This window comes from Oncorhynchus masou, chromosome 18 (genome assembly GCF_036934945.1).
Source record: "Oncorhynchus masou masou isolate Uvic2021 chromosome 18, UVic_Omas_1.1, whole genome shotgun sequence".
NCBI lineage: Eukaryota > Metazoa > Chordata > Actinopteri > Salmoniformes > Salmonidae > Oncorhynchus > Oncorhynchus masou.
The window spans coordinates 49,286,236-49,301,438 of NC_088229.1; the positions used below are offsets into that span (position 1 = coordinate 49,286,236).

Consider the following 15,203-nt stretch of genomic DNA (forward strand, 5'->3'; position numbering starts at 1 on the left):
TGAGTCAATTGGAGGTGTACCTGTGGATGTATGTCAAGGCCTACCTTCAAACTCAGTGTCTCCATGCTTGACATCTTGGGAAAGTTAAAAGAAATCAGCCAAGACCTCAGAAAAAATTGGTAGACCTCCACAAGTCTGGTTCATCATTGGGAGCAATTTCCAAACGCCTGAAGGTACCACGTTCATCTGTACAAACAATAGTACGTAAGTATAAACACCATGGGACCATGCAACTGTCATAACGCTCAGGAAGGAGACGCGTTCTGTCTCCTAGAGATGAACATACTTTGGTGAGAAAAGTGCAAATCAATCCCATAACAACAGCAAAGGACCTTGTGAAGATGCTGGAAGAAACAGGTACAAAAGTGTCTATATCCACAGTAAAACGAGTCCTTTAAACCATTTAAAGGCAATGCTGCCAAATACTAATTGAGTGTATGTAAACTTCTGACCCACTGGGAATGTGATGAAAGAAATAAAAGCTGCAATGAATCATTCTCTCTACAATTATTCTGACATTTCACATTCTTAAAATAAAGTGGTGATCCCAACTGACCTAGGACGGGGAATTTTTACAATGATTAAATGTCAGGAATTGTGTAACTTAGTTTAAATTTATATGGCTAAGGTGTATGTAAACTTCTGACTTAATCTGTAGGTTTTCCTTTTGTCCAGGTGGGAAAAGGCAGTGTGGAGTGTGATTGTGTCACGGCTTTCTTCTGTTGAAGGAGAGGCGGACCAAAACGCAGCGTGGTTATTTCGATACATCTTTAGAGCGGTGGCGGCTCTGGTGCTGGACGTGGCCCCCACTTCACCATAGTCTTAGTCCGCCCCATTGTCCGCTTCCGTGGCCTCCTTACCACGGCGACCCTTCTAAATGAACCCACTGGACTGAGGGGCGGCTCGGGACTGAGGGGCGGCTCGGGGCTGAGGGGCGGCTCCTGGCAGACGGAAGACTCTGATGGCGCCGGAGAGCTGGAAGGCTCCGGCGGCGCCTCTGGGCTGAGGGGCAAACTGTAGGCCTGGTGCGTTGTGCCGGCAATGGTGGTACTGGGTCGAGGACACGCACCTCAGGGAGCTGCCACCAGATGGCTGATGTGTGGAGGTGGTACCGGATAGACCGGACCGTGCAGGCGCACTGGAGCTCTTGAGCACAGAGCCTGCCCAACCTTACCTGGTTGAATGCTCCCGATCGCCCTGCCAGTGCGGCGAGGTGGAATTACCCGCACTGGGCTATGCGGGCGAACCGGGGACACTGTGCGCAAGGCTGGTGCCATGTAACGCACTGGACGCACTGGAGACCAGGTGCGTAGAGCCGGCTTCATGGCACTTGGCTCGATGCTCACTCTAGCCCGGCCGATACGCGGAGCTGGTATGTACCGCACCGGGCTATGCACCCGCACCGGGGACACCGTGCGCTCCACCGCATAACACGGTGCCTGCCCTGTCTCTCTCGCCCTCCGGTAAGCACAGGAAGTTGGCGCAGGTCTCCTACCTGGCTTCGCCATACTTCCTGTGTGCCCCCACCCAAGACATTTTTGGGGCTGCCTCTCGGGCTTCCTTGCCAGCCGTGTTCCCTCATATTGCCGGCTCCTCTCTCCGGCTGCCTCTGCTCTCCTAGCAGCCTCCACCTATTCCCATGGAAGGCGATCCTTTTCCGCCAGGATCTCCTCCCATGTGTAGCAACCCTTGCCGTCCAATACATCATCCCATGTCCATTCCTCCTTGCGCTGCTCCTGCTTCCGCTGCCTGTCACCACGCCGCTTGGTCCTGTTGTTGTGGGTGATTCTGTCACGGCTTTCTTCTGTTGAAGGAGAGGCGGACCAAAACGCAGCGTGGTTATTTCAATACGTCTTTAATAAAGATGAAAATAGAACAAAATACAAAAACAAGAAACGTGAAAAAACGAAAACAGCCCTATCTGGTGTAACAAACACAAAGACAGGAACAATCATCCACAAAACCCAACACAAAACAGGCTACCAATATATGGCTACCAATCAGAGACAATGACTAACACCTGCCTCTGATTGAGAACCATATCAGGCCCAAACACAGAAACAGACAAACAAGACATCCAACATAGAATGCCCACTCAGATCACACCCTGATCAAACAAAACATAGAACATACAAAGCAAACTATGGTCAGGGTGTGACAGATTGAGATTGCATAATCTGTGGATCTGTTGGGTTGGTATGCAAATTGTGGGTCTAGGGTTTCCCGGATGATGGTGTTGATGTGAGCCATGACCAGGATTTCAAAGCACTTGTGAATCTGATGCACCCGAAGAGCAACTGCCCCCTTACCTGGAAAAGCACCGAACAACAGACAAGGACGTTGGACAATCGAAGAGGTACAAATATGATGAGAACTACATTGATTTGGGGTTCACTTATATTGGGAGTAGTGCCTTTCCTCACCCACAGTGTGTTATATGTGCAAAATAACTATCTCACAACTCAATGAAACCTTCACTCCTGTGCAGACATTTAGAAACAAAACATGCCATTTTGAAAAATAAGCCACAGAAGTTTTTTGAGCGAGAATTAAGATGACTTTCGAGTAGTAAAACATGTATAAAAGCAACCGATACCATTAATAAGAAGGGTCTAGAAGCGTCTTATATGCTGAACTACCAAGTGGCTTGGACAGGCAAGCCTCAGGTTATTGTGGAGGATTTAATTATTCCTGCTGCCGCGGATATGGCTGGGACAATGCTAGGGGAAAAGACCCAACAAACTGTACAGACAATGCCTTCATCAAACAACACTGTTTCACTACGCATCAGTGACATGGCAGGAGATGTTTTGAAACAATTACTGCTTCGCATACAAGCCAGTGAATTCTATGTGTAACAGCTGGAAGAGTCAACAGACTTGGCAGGCCTGGCACAGCTCCTGGTATATGTTCATTACGTTTTTGGGGGGTCAATTAAGGGAGACATCCTCTTCTGCAAAACACTGGAAACCAGGACAACAGGAGAGGATATTTTTAAAGTACTGGACAGCTTTGTGACATCAACTGGACTTTGGTGGTCAAGATGTGTTGGTATCTGTAATATTGGTGCAAAAGCCATGCCAGGGAGTAATAGTGGAGTGGTAACCCGTGTGCAAGCAGTTGCTCCCGATGCCACTTGGGTACACTGCAGCATCCACCGAGAGGCTCTTGTTTAATGACAGGGACTGGGAAACTGGTCAGAATTGATGGAATGATGGATGGAGCTAAATACAGAGATATTCTTGAGGGAAACCTGTTTGTCTTCCAGAGATTTGAGACTGGGATGGAGGTTCACCTTCCAGCAGGACAATGACCCTAAGCATACTGCTAAAGCAACACTCCAGCTGTTTAAGGGGAAACATGTACATGTCTTGAAATGGCCTAGTCAAAGTCCAGACCTCAATCCAATGAGAATCTGTGGTATGACTTAAAGATTGCTTTACACCAGCGGAACCCATCCAACTTGAAGGACCTTGAGCAGTTTGGCCTTGAAGACTGGGCAAGAATCTCAGTGGCTAGATGTGCCAAGCTTATAGAGACATTTTCCAAGAGACTTGCAGCTGTGATTGTTGCAAAAGGCGTCTCTACAAAGTATTGAATTTGGGGGGGTGAATAGTTATGCACACACGTTTTCATTGTTTTATTTCATTGTTTGTTTCCCAATAAAACATATTTTGCATCTTCAAAGTGGTAGGGATGTTGTGTAAATCAAATGAAGCAAACCCCCCCCAAATGTATTTTAATAGCAGGTTGTAAGGCAACAAAATAGGAAGATCATACTTTCGCAAGCCACTGTATATTCAATGTGCGGGACAATATCTGAACAAGAGAGCCTAATTGAAATTGCAACAAGCGGTTCTGTGAAAATTTAATTTAATCAGAAGCCACTGCCAGATTTCTGGATTGGGCTGCGCTCAGAGTATCTTGCCTTGGCAAATCACTCTGTTAAGACACTGATGCCGTTTGAAACCACATATTTACAGTATGTGAGAGTGGATTCTCGGTCCTCACTAGCAATAAAAACTAAATACATTGACGGACTGTGTGTGGAAAATTATTTAAGACTAACTCTCTCCAATACAACATTGGAGAGTTATATGCATCCTTTAAAGCACACCCTTCTCATTAACCTGTGGTGAGTTATTTGTTCATCGAAAATTGTGAATAAGGTTTTATATGTAAAATGGTTAAAGAAAGAGCTAAATTATTGATATTTTTTTATTATTTGTGACCTGGTCCTATAAGAGCCCTTTGTCACTTCTCATGAGCTGGGTTGTGACAATTCACACTCATTCTTATGTTTAATAAATGTATCGTATAGTGTGTGGCAGGAATACAATGATGGCAACAACAAAAAACATTTGAAAGTGAGCAGACCCTGCTGCTAGAGGGGTTACGCAGCTGGATGTTGAATGTTTGAAGGGGTACGGGATTATAAAATGTTTGGGAACAACTGGTCTAAGTGAGTTTCAGGAATATGAACGTCATCTCTTACTAGCAAGTTATTCATTTCATTAATCTTGTTTCTTAAGGCCGTATACAACTCATCAAGACAAAGGAGATGGTTGTGGACTACAGGAAAAGGAGGACTGAGCACACGCCCATTCTCATCCACGGGGCTGTATTGGAACAGGTTTAGAACTTCAAGTTCCTTGGTGTCCACATCACCAACAAACTATCATGGTCCAAACACACCAAGACAGTCGTGAAGAGGGCACAACAAAGCCTATTCCCCCTCAAGAGAGTGAAAAGATTTGGCATGAGTCCTCAGATTCTCAAAAAGCTCTATAGCTGCACCATCGAGAGCATGGTTGCATCGCTACCTGGTATGGCAACTGCTAGGCCTCCGACAGCAAGGCACCAAAGAGGGTAGTACGTACGGCACAGTACATCACTGGGGCCAAGCTTCCTGCCATCCAGGACCTCTTATACCAGACGGCGTCAGAGGAAGGTTACCCACCACTGCGACCTGTATGCTTTCGTTGGCTGGCCTTCACTTCATATCCGTTGCCAAGCCCACTGGCTCCAGGTCATCTATAAGTCTTTGCTAGGTAAAGCCCCACCTTATCTCAGCTCACTGGTCACCATAACAACACCCATCCGTAGCACCCGCTCCAGCAGGTATATTCCACTAGTCATCCCCAAAGCCTGACACAGCCAGTCTGTAAATAGCACACCCAACTGACTACCTCATCCCCATATTATTACGTACCCTTTTGCACCCCAGTATCTCTACTTGCACATCATCATCAGTACATATATCAATCCAGTATTAAAACCTCATAGAGATCAGGCTACTTTTTTCAACATTCTGTTAAAAATCGCGCAACATTTCAACGTCCTGCTACTCATGCCAGGAATATAGTATATGCATATGATTAGTATGTGTGCATAGAAAACACTCTGAAGTTTCTAGAACTGGTTCAATGGTGTCTGTGACTATAACAGAACGAGTTCCGTGGTCAAAATCGCCAGAAAACCTGGTGACTAAATCGACGGGGAAAAAATCAATCCCCCAGTCTATGTATTGTCGATTGGAAGGAAAAATACTTAAAGGTGAGAATACAGTTCCTATAGCTTCCACACGATGTCGCCAGTGTTGTGATTTCGATTCAACTAAATCCTTGGCCATCTGAGTAATAGCCACATCCGGTTGTCAAGTTCACAGCTGTGAACAATGGAACCGGAAAAGTTGGATACGTTTCCCAAACTTGTGCCTATTGAATACAGATCGCTCCGTGATCAATTTGATCGTTTATTAACGTTTACTAATACCTAAAGTTGGATTACAGAAGTAGTTTGAAGTGTTTCGTCAAAGTTAATAGGCAACTTTTTTAATTTTAAAAAATAACGTTGCGTTTAAAAACTGTGTTTTTCCTGGATCTGACGGTCTTCATAAATGGACATTTTGGGTATACAAGGACCGATTTAATCGAAAAAAAAGACCCAATTGTGATGTTTATGGGACATATCGGAGTGCCAACAAAGAATCTTGTCAAAGGTAATGAATGTTTTATATTTTATTTCTGCGTTTTGTGTAGCGCCGGCTACGCTAATTCCTTTGTTTACGTCCCCTTCTGGTATTTCGGGGTGTTGCCTGCTATCAGATAATAGCTTCTCATGCTTTCGCCGAAAAGCATTTTACAAATCTGACTCGTTGGCTAGATTCACAACGAGTGTAGCTTGAATTGAGTACCCTGCATGTGAGTTTTAATGAACGTTTGAGTTTTAATGAGTGCTATTAGCATTTGGTGTAGTGCATTTGCATTTATCGTTGGCAGGGGGTGCGGTTGCGTCCCGGGTGGGCCAGAGAGGTTAATGTTAATGTCACACCCTGACCATAGTTTGCTTTGTATGTTTCTATGTTTTGTTTCTATGTTGTGTATCTAGTTTGTCTGTTTCTGCGTTTGGCCTGATATGGTTCTCAATCAGAGGCAGGTGTTAGTCATTGTCTCTGATTGGGAACCATATTTAGGTAGCCTGTTTGGTGTTTGGTTTTGTGGGTGATTGTCTCCTGTGTCAGTGTTTGTACCACACGGGACTGGTTTCGGGTTTCCACATTTATTGTTTTGTAGTTTGTTCATGTATAGTTTTTCTTATTAAAAAACCAAGAACTTCAACCACGCTGCGTATTAGTCCTCCTCTCCTTCAACAGAAGAATCCCGTTACAGAAACACCCACCACAACAGGACCAAGTGGCGTGGTGACAGGCAGCGGAAGCAGGAGCAGCGAAATCCAGATTTCTGGACATGGGAGGAAATCTTGGATGGGAAAGGACCCTGGGCACAGCCAGGAGAATATCGCCGCCCCAAAGAAGAGCTGGAGGCGGAGAAGGCGGAGAGGCGCTGGGTATGAGGAGGCAGCACAGCGAAGCGGATGGAAGCCTGAAACTCAGCCCCAAAAATTTCTTGGGGGGTGGCACACAGGGAGTATGGCGAAGCCAGGTAGGAGACCTGCACCAACTTCCTATGCTTACCGGGGGGCTAGAAAGACCAGGCAGGCACCGTGTTAAGCTGTGGAGAGCACGGTGTCTCCAGTGCGGGTGCATAGCCCGGTGCGGTATATACCAGCTCCTCGTATCGGCCGGGCTAGAGTGGGCATCGAGCCAAGTGTCATGAAGCCGGCTCTACGCATCTAGTCTCCAGTGCGTCTCCTTGGGCCGGCTTACATGGCACCAGCCTTGCGCATGGTGTCTCCGGTTCGCCTGCATAGCCCAGTGCGGGCTATTCCACCTCGCCGCTCTGGCAGGGCGACCGGGAACATTCAACCAGGTAAGGTTGGGCAGGCTCTGTGCTCAAGAGCTCCAGTGCGCCTGAACGGTCCGGTCTATCCGGTACCACATCCACGCACCAGCCCTCCAGTGGCAGCTCCCCGTACCAGGCTTCCTGTGTGTGTCCTCGGCCCAGTGCCAGCACCACGCACCAGGCCTACAGTGTGCTTCGCCTGTTTGCCTGCCGGAGCCCTCCTCCTCTCCAGCGCTGCCGGTGTCTCCCCCCTCTCCAGCGCTGCCAGAGCCGCCAGTCTGCGCGGAGCAGCCAGAGCCGCCAGTCTGCGCTGAGCAGCCAGAGCTGCCAGTCTGCACGGAGCTGCCCCTCTGTCCAGTGGGGTCATTTAGAAGGGTCGTCCTGGTTAGGAGGCCCCGGAAGCGGACAATGTGGCGGACTAAGACTATGGTGAAGTGGGGGCCACCGCGGACAGATGCCCACCCAGACCCTCCCCAATAGGTTCAGGTTTTGCGGCCAGAGTCCGCACCTTGGGGGGGGGGGGTATTGTCACACCCTGACCATAGTTTGCTTTGTATGTTTCTATGTTTTGTTTGGTCAGGGTGTGATCTGAGTGGGCATTCTATGTTGTGTGTCTAGTTTGTCTGTTCCTGTGTTTGGCCTGATATGGTTCTCAATCAGAGGCAGGTGTTAGTCATTGTCTCTGATTGGGAACCATATTTAGGTAGCCTGTTGGGTTTTGTGGGTGATTGTCTCCTGTGTCAGTGTTTGTACAACACGGGACTGGTTTCGGGTTCTGGTTTCCACATTTATTGTTTTGTAGTTTGTTCATGTATAGTTTTTCTTATTAAAAGAACACTATACATCAATAGAAAAAAATATATATATTTTGTGTTATTGACTGTACATTTGTTTAGGTGTAACTCTGTTGTTTTTGTCGCACTGCTTTGCTTTATCTTGGCCAGGTCGTAGATGTAAATTATAACTGGTTCTCAACTGACCGACCTGGTCAAATGAAGGTGAAATATATATTTTTTAAAGGCCCTAAGAAAACTCCAGCCAAGGCAAGTGGCACCGGAGCGCCAAGTCTAGATCCATAAGACATTAACAGCTTCTACCCCCAAGCCATAAGACTCCTGAACAGACTATATACATTGACCCCTCCCTCCTTTACTCTGCTGCTATTCTCTGTTTACTATCTATGCATAGTCACTTTAACTCTACCTACATGAACATATTACCTCAATTACCCCGACTAACCGGTGCACCCCGCATTTGGACTCTGTATGGGTACCCCCTCTATATAGCCTTGGTTTTATTATTTTACTGCTGCTCTTTTATTTATTTTAACTTCTTGCGTCGAGCAATCCCGTATCCGGGACCGTAATCATAGCCTCAAGCTCATTAGCATAACGCAACTTCAACTATTCATGAAAATCGCAAATGAAATTAAAGAAATATATTCACTCACAAGCTTAGCCTTTTGTTAACAACACTGTAATCTCAGATTTTCAAAATATGCTTTTCAACCATAGCTACACAAGCATTTGTGTAAGAGTATTGATAGCTAGCATAGCATTAAGCCTAGCATTCAGCAGGCAACATTTTCACAAAAACAAGAAAAGCATTCAAATAAAATCATTTACCTTTGAAGAACTTCAGATGTTTTCAATGAGGAGACTCTCAGTTAGATAGTAAATGTTCAGTTTTTCCAAAAATATTATTTGTGTAGGAGAAATCGCTCCGTTTTGTTCATCACGTTTGGCTAAGAAAACACCCTGAAAAGTCAGTCATTACAACGCCAAACTTTTTTCCAAATTAACTCCATAATATCGACAGAAATATGGCAAACGTTGTTTAGAATCAATCCTCAAGGTATTTTTCACATATCTATTCGATGATAAATCATTCGTGGCAGTTGGGTTTCTCCTCTGAAGCAAATGGAAAATGCACGCAGCTGGAGATTACGCAATAATTTCGACGGAGGACACCAAGCGGGCACCTGGTAAATGTAGTCTCTTATGGTCAGTCTCATCTTCCAATGATATGCCTACAAATACGTCACAATGCTGCAGACACCTTGGGGAAACGACAGAAAGTGTAGGCTCATTCCTGGCACATTCACAGCCATATAAGGAGACATTGGAACACAGCGCCTTCAAAATCTGGGCCATTTCCTGTTTGAAATTTCATCTTGGTTTCAAGATGAAACAGTTCTGTGGCACTCACAGATAATATCTTTGCAGTTTTGGAAACGTCAGAGTGTTTTCTTTCCAAAGCTGTCAATTATATGCATAGTCGAGCATCTTTTCGTGACAAAATATCTTGTTTAAAACGGGAACGTCTTTTTATCCAAAAAATTAAAAGAGCGCCCCCTATATCGAGGAAGTTTTAAATTAATTTTTTACTTAACACTTATTTTTCATAAAACTGCATTGTTGGTTAAGGACTTGTAAGTAAGCATTCCACTGTAAGCATTCCACAACACCTGTTGTGTTTGGGGCGTATGACAAATAACATTTGATTTTATTATGATTTGATAAGTATTAATCTCCACTTTCAAGAGGACCGAGTATTGAAATCAGTGAAATTAGAGTATGATAGTTAAGGATAGTTAAGAAAAAAAACATCTGTCTCCGGATTACATCTTCAAACAAAGGGCAACCATGGCATCCGTGACAGAGAGGTAGAAGCGTACATCCATGTATACAGGTAAGACAGTCTAGCTAGCCACATTTTCATATACTACACATTCCTAATTTTGTCAAAGTCGTTTTCATTTCAAGTTAATATGATTCAAATTTATTTTTTCTAAGCTTTGATAGGGTTTTATCAGGTGGTGAGCATTATTTTTTTATTTTACTGTTAGCTAACGTTAGCTGGCTGGCTGGCTCGCTAGCTAATGTTATGGGTATGATCTATGTAGTAATATTATTCGTATCTCAGAGCCATTTGCTTTGCTAGTTAAAGCCTAATGTTAGCTAGCTAACATTGAACCTGGTTGGTTAGCTACCTGCAGATTCATGCAGTGTAGTAACGTCATGAGTTGGGATTATGGTGCATTGTTTAGCTAGCTAGACTTTACTATGCAAGTAACCATTTCAATATAATGTTAATGATTTCCCTGTGACAACTGTTGATAGACGTAGCTGGTAAATTCGCTCTGGCTATCTATTCCAATTTCAGAGCACTCTCGTCTGAGTGTACAGAGCGCAGAATAACTGACAAATTTACAAATGCTCCATACCCATTGAATATGGCCGGTGTCATTAAATGTTGGCAATGCTCTGGATAACATAAAAACAGCCTAACTTGCTCTGCTAGGGTGAGTAAACGGGTCAGAGTGAGCTGTTCTCTCATTTGTGTTTGGAAGTAGCTAGCCAACATTAGCCAGTAAGCTTGAGCGCTTGACTGCTGTAAATGAGCTTAAGAGCCTGTGAACAATGTTGAATGGGTGTAGACAAAGAGGAGCTCTCCCTAGTAAGTGTACCAAATATTCAAGGCACTTTTTTCAAAGTGAGCTTACAAGTTTATTAACTTTCAAAGCAGAATTACTTTCCGATTTTTAATCAACTGTAGTGTATGCTATACTATTTTTCTAATTTTATCCTTTTATCTACTTTTATCCTTTTATAGTCTCTACTTTTATCCAATGTAAAAAACACAATTTCAAATTTTGCTACATAAGACCGAATCAAGCCGTCACATTTGCCTAATTTGTTGAGAACAAAACCAAGAAACTTACGAAAGACTTCTTAAACCCTGTCTGAGGAACCAAGGTCAGAGGAATGATTTAACACCTAGTAAGTTTTAGACACAGGTCTAGAGTCAAACTTGTAGCTATCATCATTATTGTCCTCTTAATTACTATCAATGTTATTGTATGTGAAAGTTCTCAGTCCCTTACATAATTAAAAAAATGCCATTAAACAATGCAAATAAACTTACCGACAGAGGAGGCAGGACTTGGTCCTAGGGAGAGAGTCTGACTCACTTGTCCTACAGTAAAGGCAGAAATAAAGAGAAATATTCATGCTAATGTTAGCCAAAGGCACCATCTTGATCTTCATGTTCAACATCTCAATTTTCATATTTTCAGTTGTATGGTCAGAGGGACTTGAGGGCATTCGTCACAACGTTATAAGGTATTCAGAACAATTGTTTAAAGATGTCATTAAACAATACAAACACACTGACCAACAGATGAGGCAGGACTTGGTTGTCCTAGGGAGGGAGTCTGACCCTCTTGTCCTAAAGGTGAAAGTTCTCTGTCCCTTACTTTAAAACAAAACTTTAAAGATTCCATTAAACAATGCAAATAAACTTAATGACAGAGGAGGCAGGACTTGGTCCTAGGGAGAGAGTCTGACCACCTTGTCCTACAGTAAAGGGAGAAACAAAGAGAACATTCAGGCTCATGTCAGCCAACAGATGATTGGTTACAGCAGGGATCCCCAAGCAACTTTTTATAGTTTATAGCATGGCTGAAGCACAGATCTGTGATACACAAAAACAGGTCAGATGACCATTCTTTCCTCCGCAATTTTGAAAACACAAATAATCAAGATCGATTTAGAGCCTACCTACTGTAATAACATGGGTGTAAAACATGGGTGAGGCATTAGTATGTATGGGTCGGTCTGTGTTCACTGATCCGTAGTCAGTAATGTCCAAGCGCAACAGCACTACCTGTGTGCTGAACAGCTATTTTCCATGAACGGCCCTGCATGCTTATTACCTGTGTCGTTAGATTTAGTAGGAATGGGTCTGACACGGGTTAAACCCACTTGAAATATACAGGGTAAAACCCTGGTTATTGGTGTGAAAAAGGGTAAGTATTTGCATTGGGCGAGGCTCCCACCACCCTCTCTGATCAATGTGTTGTTGCTGCACTTCTGAACTGAAATATGAACTGAAGCTTATAAAAGGTTCTACCTACTAGCTACCACTCTGCAGTGTCAATATTACAGACTCGTCACATAAACAGTATCAATTAGCCAACAGTCTGGTGCTTTGGTCGGTCAGATAATAAACTTTTTTCCAAAACTAATTGTATTTTTGTTTCCACTGGAACCAAAAATTATGATGAATCAAGCAATACTTACCGACTACTTACATAATCTACAGCAACCACAGTTGGTTCCTGTATCTCTTGCTAAGGGATCTCGACAAGTACCACTTCGGTTATGGCATCATCCTCTCCTGACGAAGCCATCTTCTTGCATTGTTTGTAAATCCTTTTACCTGACATTCTATGAATGAACAAAGAACACATTTTCAATGTAAACAGAAGGACCATTGGAAAATGTGTCATGCACTCCAAAAGGAATGCATTATAAATGTGTGGGACATTCAAACATGGTTTGCAGAATCCCTACGGGTCTAACAAACTCATCTAAATAGGTACTAAACTGTACTTTTATGAAATTGCAGGTATTCATTCTAGCTATGGTACAACACTACATAATAATTCTAAGGCCAATTATATTAATACATCAGGTTTAACTGTAGGAATGCATACGTAATTAAAGATATACAGTAATAGCTCCTATGTAATATGTAGACATTGTATATCATTTTGGTCATCTTAGGTTATTATGTGGAAATTGGTATATCACTTAAGTAAATACAATGTTGGTAACAACTTCTAATGAGCAGGCTAGAGCTATGGCATACAACTAGCTAGCAAGCTAAAGCAACCAGCTTGTCTAGCAAACAGTAACTACCAGCATATGGTTTGGCTAAGCTTAGCTAGCCAGCACCACACGGGCAGTAAACTAGCCTAGCTAGTAACATTAACCTTAGTTAGCTTATTAACTGAGGTTGCTTGCTAGCTAGCTAACTAGGCCACTGCACAGACTAGTTACTTTACATTTGCCTATAAAGGACATTACATTAGATCCAGACTATTATATGAAGCACATGGCCAAGCTATAGCCAGGCTTAACATGGCAAATGGCTATACATTGCCAAGCTATAGCCAGGTTCCTAGCTAATGATATTATAATGTAATTAGCTAGCTACATACTGTAGTTAGGTAGCCATAAAAAAGTGAGCTGACAGTTGTACAAACTGGCTTATCCTGCTATGACAACGATTAACATGCCTTTTGTATCTGTTACATTATTAGCTAGATAATAAAGCAAGTGAATATAGTATAATTCACAAAATACAACTAGCTAGCTACTGTTTGTATAAACCAGCTAAATACAAGCTATGTCCACTTAGTCCTTAGCTAACATTAGTTCGCTAGCTAGCTACAGTGTCTAGGTAGCAATGTTGCTAATGACAGACTGGGACCGAGAGCAAGAGATGCCACATGCACTGAGATGTCACATGAAACACATTTTTACTTAAGCAGGCAAGTCAATTAAGAACAAATTCTTATTTACAATGACGGCCTACACTGGCCAAACCTGGACAACGCTGGGACAATTGTGCACTGCCCTATGGGACTCCCAATCACAGGTGGTTGTGATACAGCCTGGATTCAAACCAGGGTGTCTGTAGTGACACCTCAAGCACTGAAATAAGGTGCCTTAGACTGCTGCGCCACACGGGAGCCCCTGATTTCAATTCAATGTTTGAACTACAAATATTACTATTTGTTTACCTCGGTTGTCCTCGGTCAACGTTGACTGTCACTGTGCTTTTGTCTTTCAACAACATGAGAACAAGTGTGAATTTTATTTTGCTGAGTAACATTACTACAACTTCCTGCACGTGGGTATTTCACAACAATTTCTACAATTTCCAGCTGGATACAAATTTAAACTCTTAAAGTGCGCGTCCAAATCAAATACTGTTTTTACCTGACCCAAGGATTTTGAATTGAACATGGCTCGTGTGCTAAGTGATATATTGTCAGCAAAAAAAAAAAAAAAAAAGAAAGGTTATCAAATACCTCCAGAAGAAAGGCCTGCTCAAGAAATCTGTGAGGCATACGTGCAAAGATGGATACATATGGTAAGTTAATGTTACAACTGATATTGATTGGCCTAGAGAACTTTGGGAAAGTTTGAAATGAGGAGTACTGTACTGTAAGAAATTGTTTAATATATAAATGGTACATAGCTTATTGAGCTAGTCTCATAGGTTCTAGGCATATACTCTTCTAGGCATGTACATAAATGGAACAGAGTCAAAGATGTGGTTTCCATATGTCTAATACCATTCCATTTATTTCATTCCAGCCATTACTATGAACCTCTCCTCCTATTGCTCCTTCTACCAGCCTCCTCTGATGGTGACCCATATATTATTTCACCAGCTGGAACATTTCTAAAAATGTGGCTATGAACATGCATTGAAGAGAATTATCTAAGCTTTCCAGTAGCCAGTGCCCTTCATAATTGTGTGTGTGCTACTCGAGAGATTGTATTTCCAGTCTCTCTACAAGGGCACATGCTCCTCTGTGTTCCGGTTGCATTCCAACTCTGGGCACTGGACTGCAAGCCCATGTAGAGCAAGTGAAGAGCTTCGGAGACGCACACCCTTCAAGTCTACCTTTTTGGCCTGCAGCCTACCACTCAAGATGTTTCATGTCTGTCTGGAAAGCTTTTGTTCTTCTATTTCCAACAATGTGGATGTATTCCAACTGCTACTGAAAAGGTTAATTGATAATCATAGTAGAATGGAATTGAATGTAATAGAATTACTTAGCCAATGTTTAAATTATCACTTAGTGTCAGTCTCTAACACAGCTGTGTGAGTCAAATGTGCATGTTTCCTTGCAGAATTTGTCGAAACAAGAGGAGGCATCCGGAAGGATTCAATGTTTAGCCCTTCTCAGGTTTCACTTACGGTTCGGGTAACATTTCTTAATCGGTAGGTTAATGAATTTGACACATTGTTTTCGATAATGACACTTTTAGAAAGTGGTTCACAATCAGGGGCTTCAAATCTCTGTCACAAATCCATAACTTTTTTGGTGTTTACACTGAAATGGCATGCTTCATTGATTATTAAATAGTTAAGCTA

The 15,203-nt window shown here is 43.0% G+C and overlaps 1 protein-coding gene across 2 annotated transcripts in view; it reads left to right on the forward strand.

Moving 5' to 3' along the window:
• Positions 1-15,203, forward strand: part of cpn1 (carboxypeptidase N, polypeptide 1) — a 188,453-nt gene that overhangs the window by 109,253 nt on the left and 63,997 nt on the right. The window lies entirely within an intron of this gene.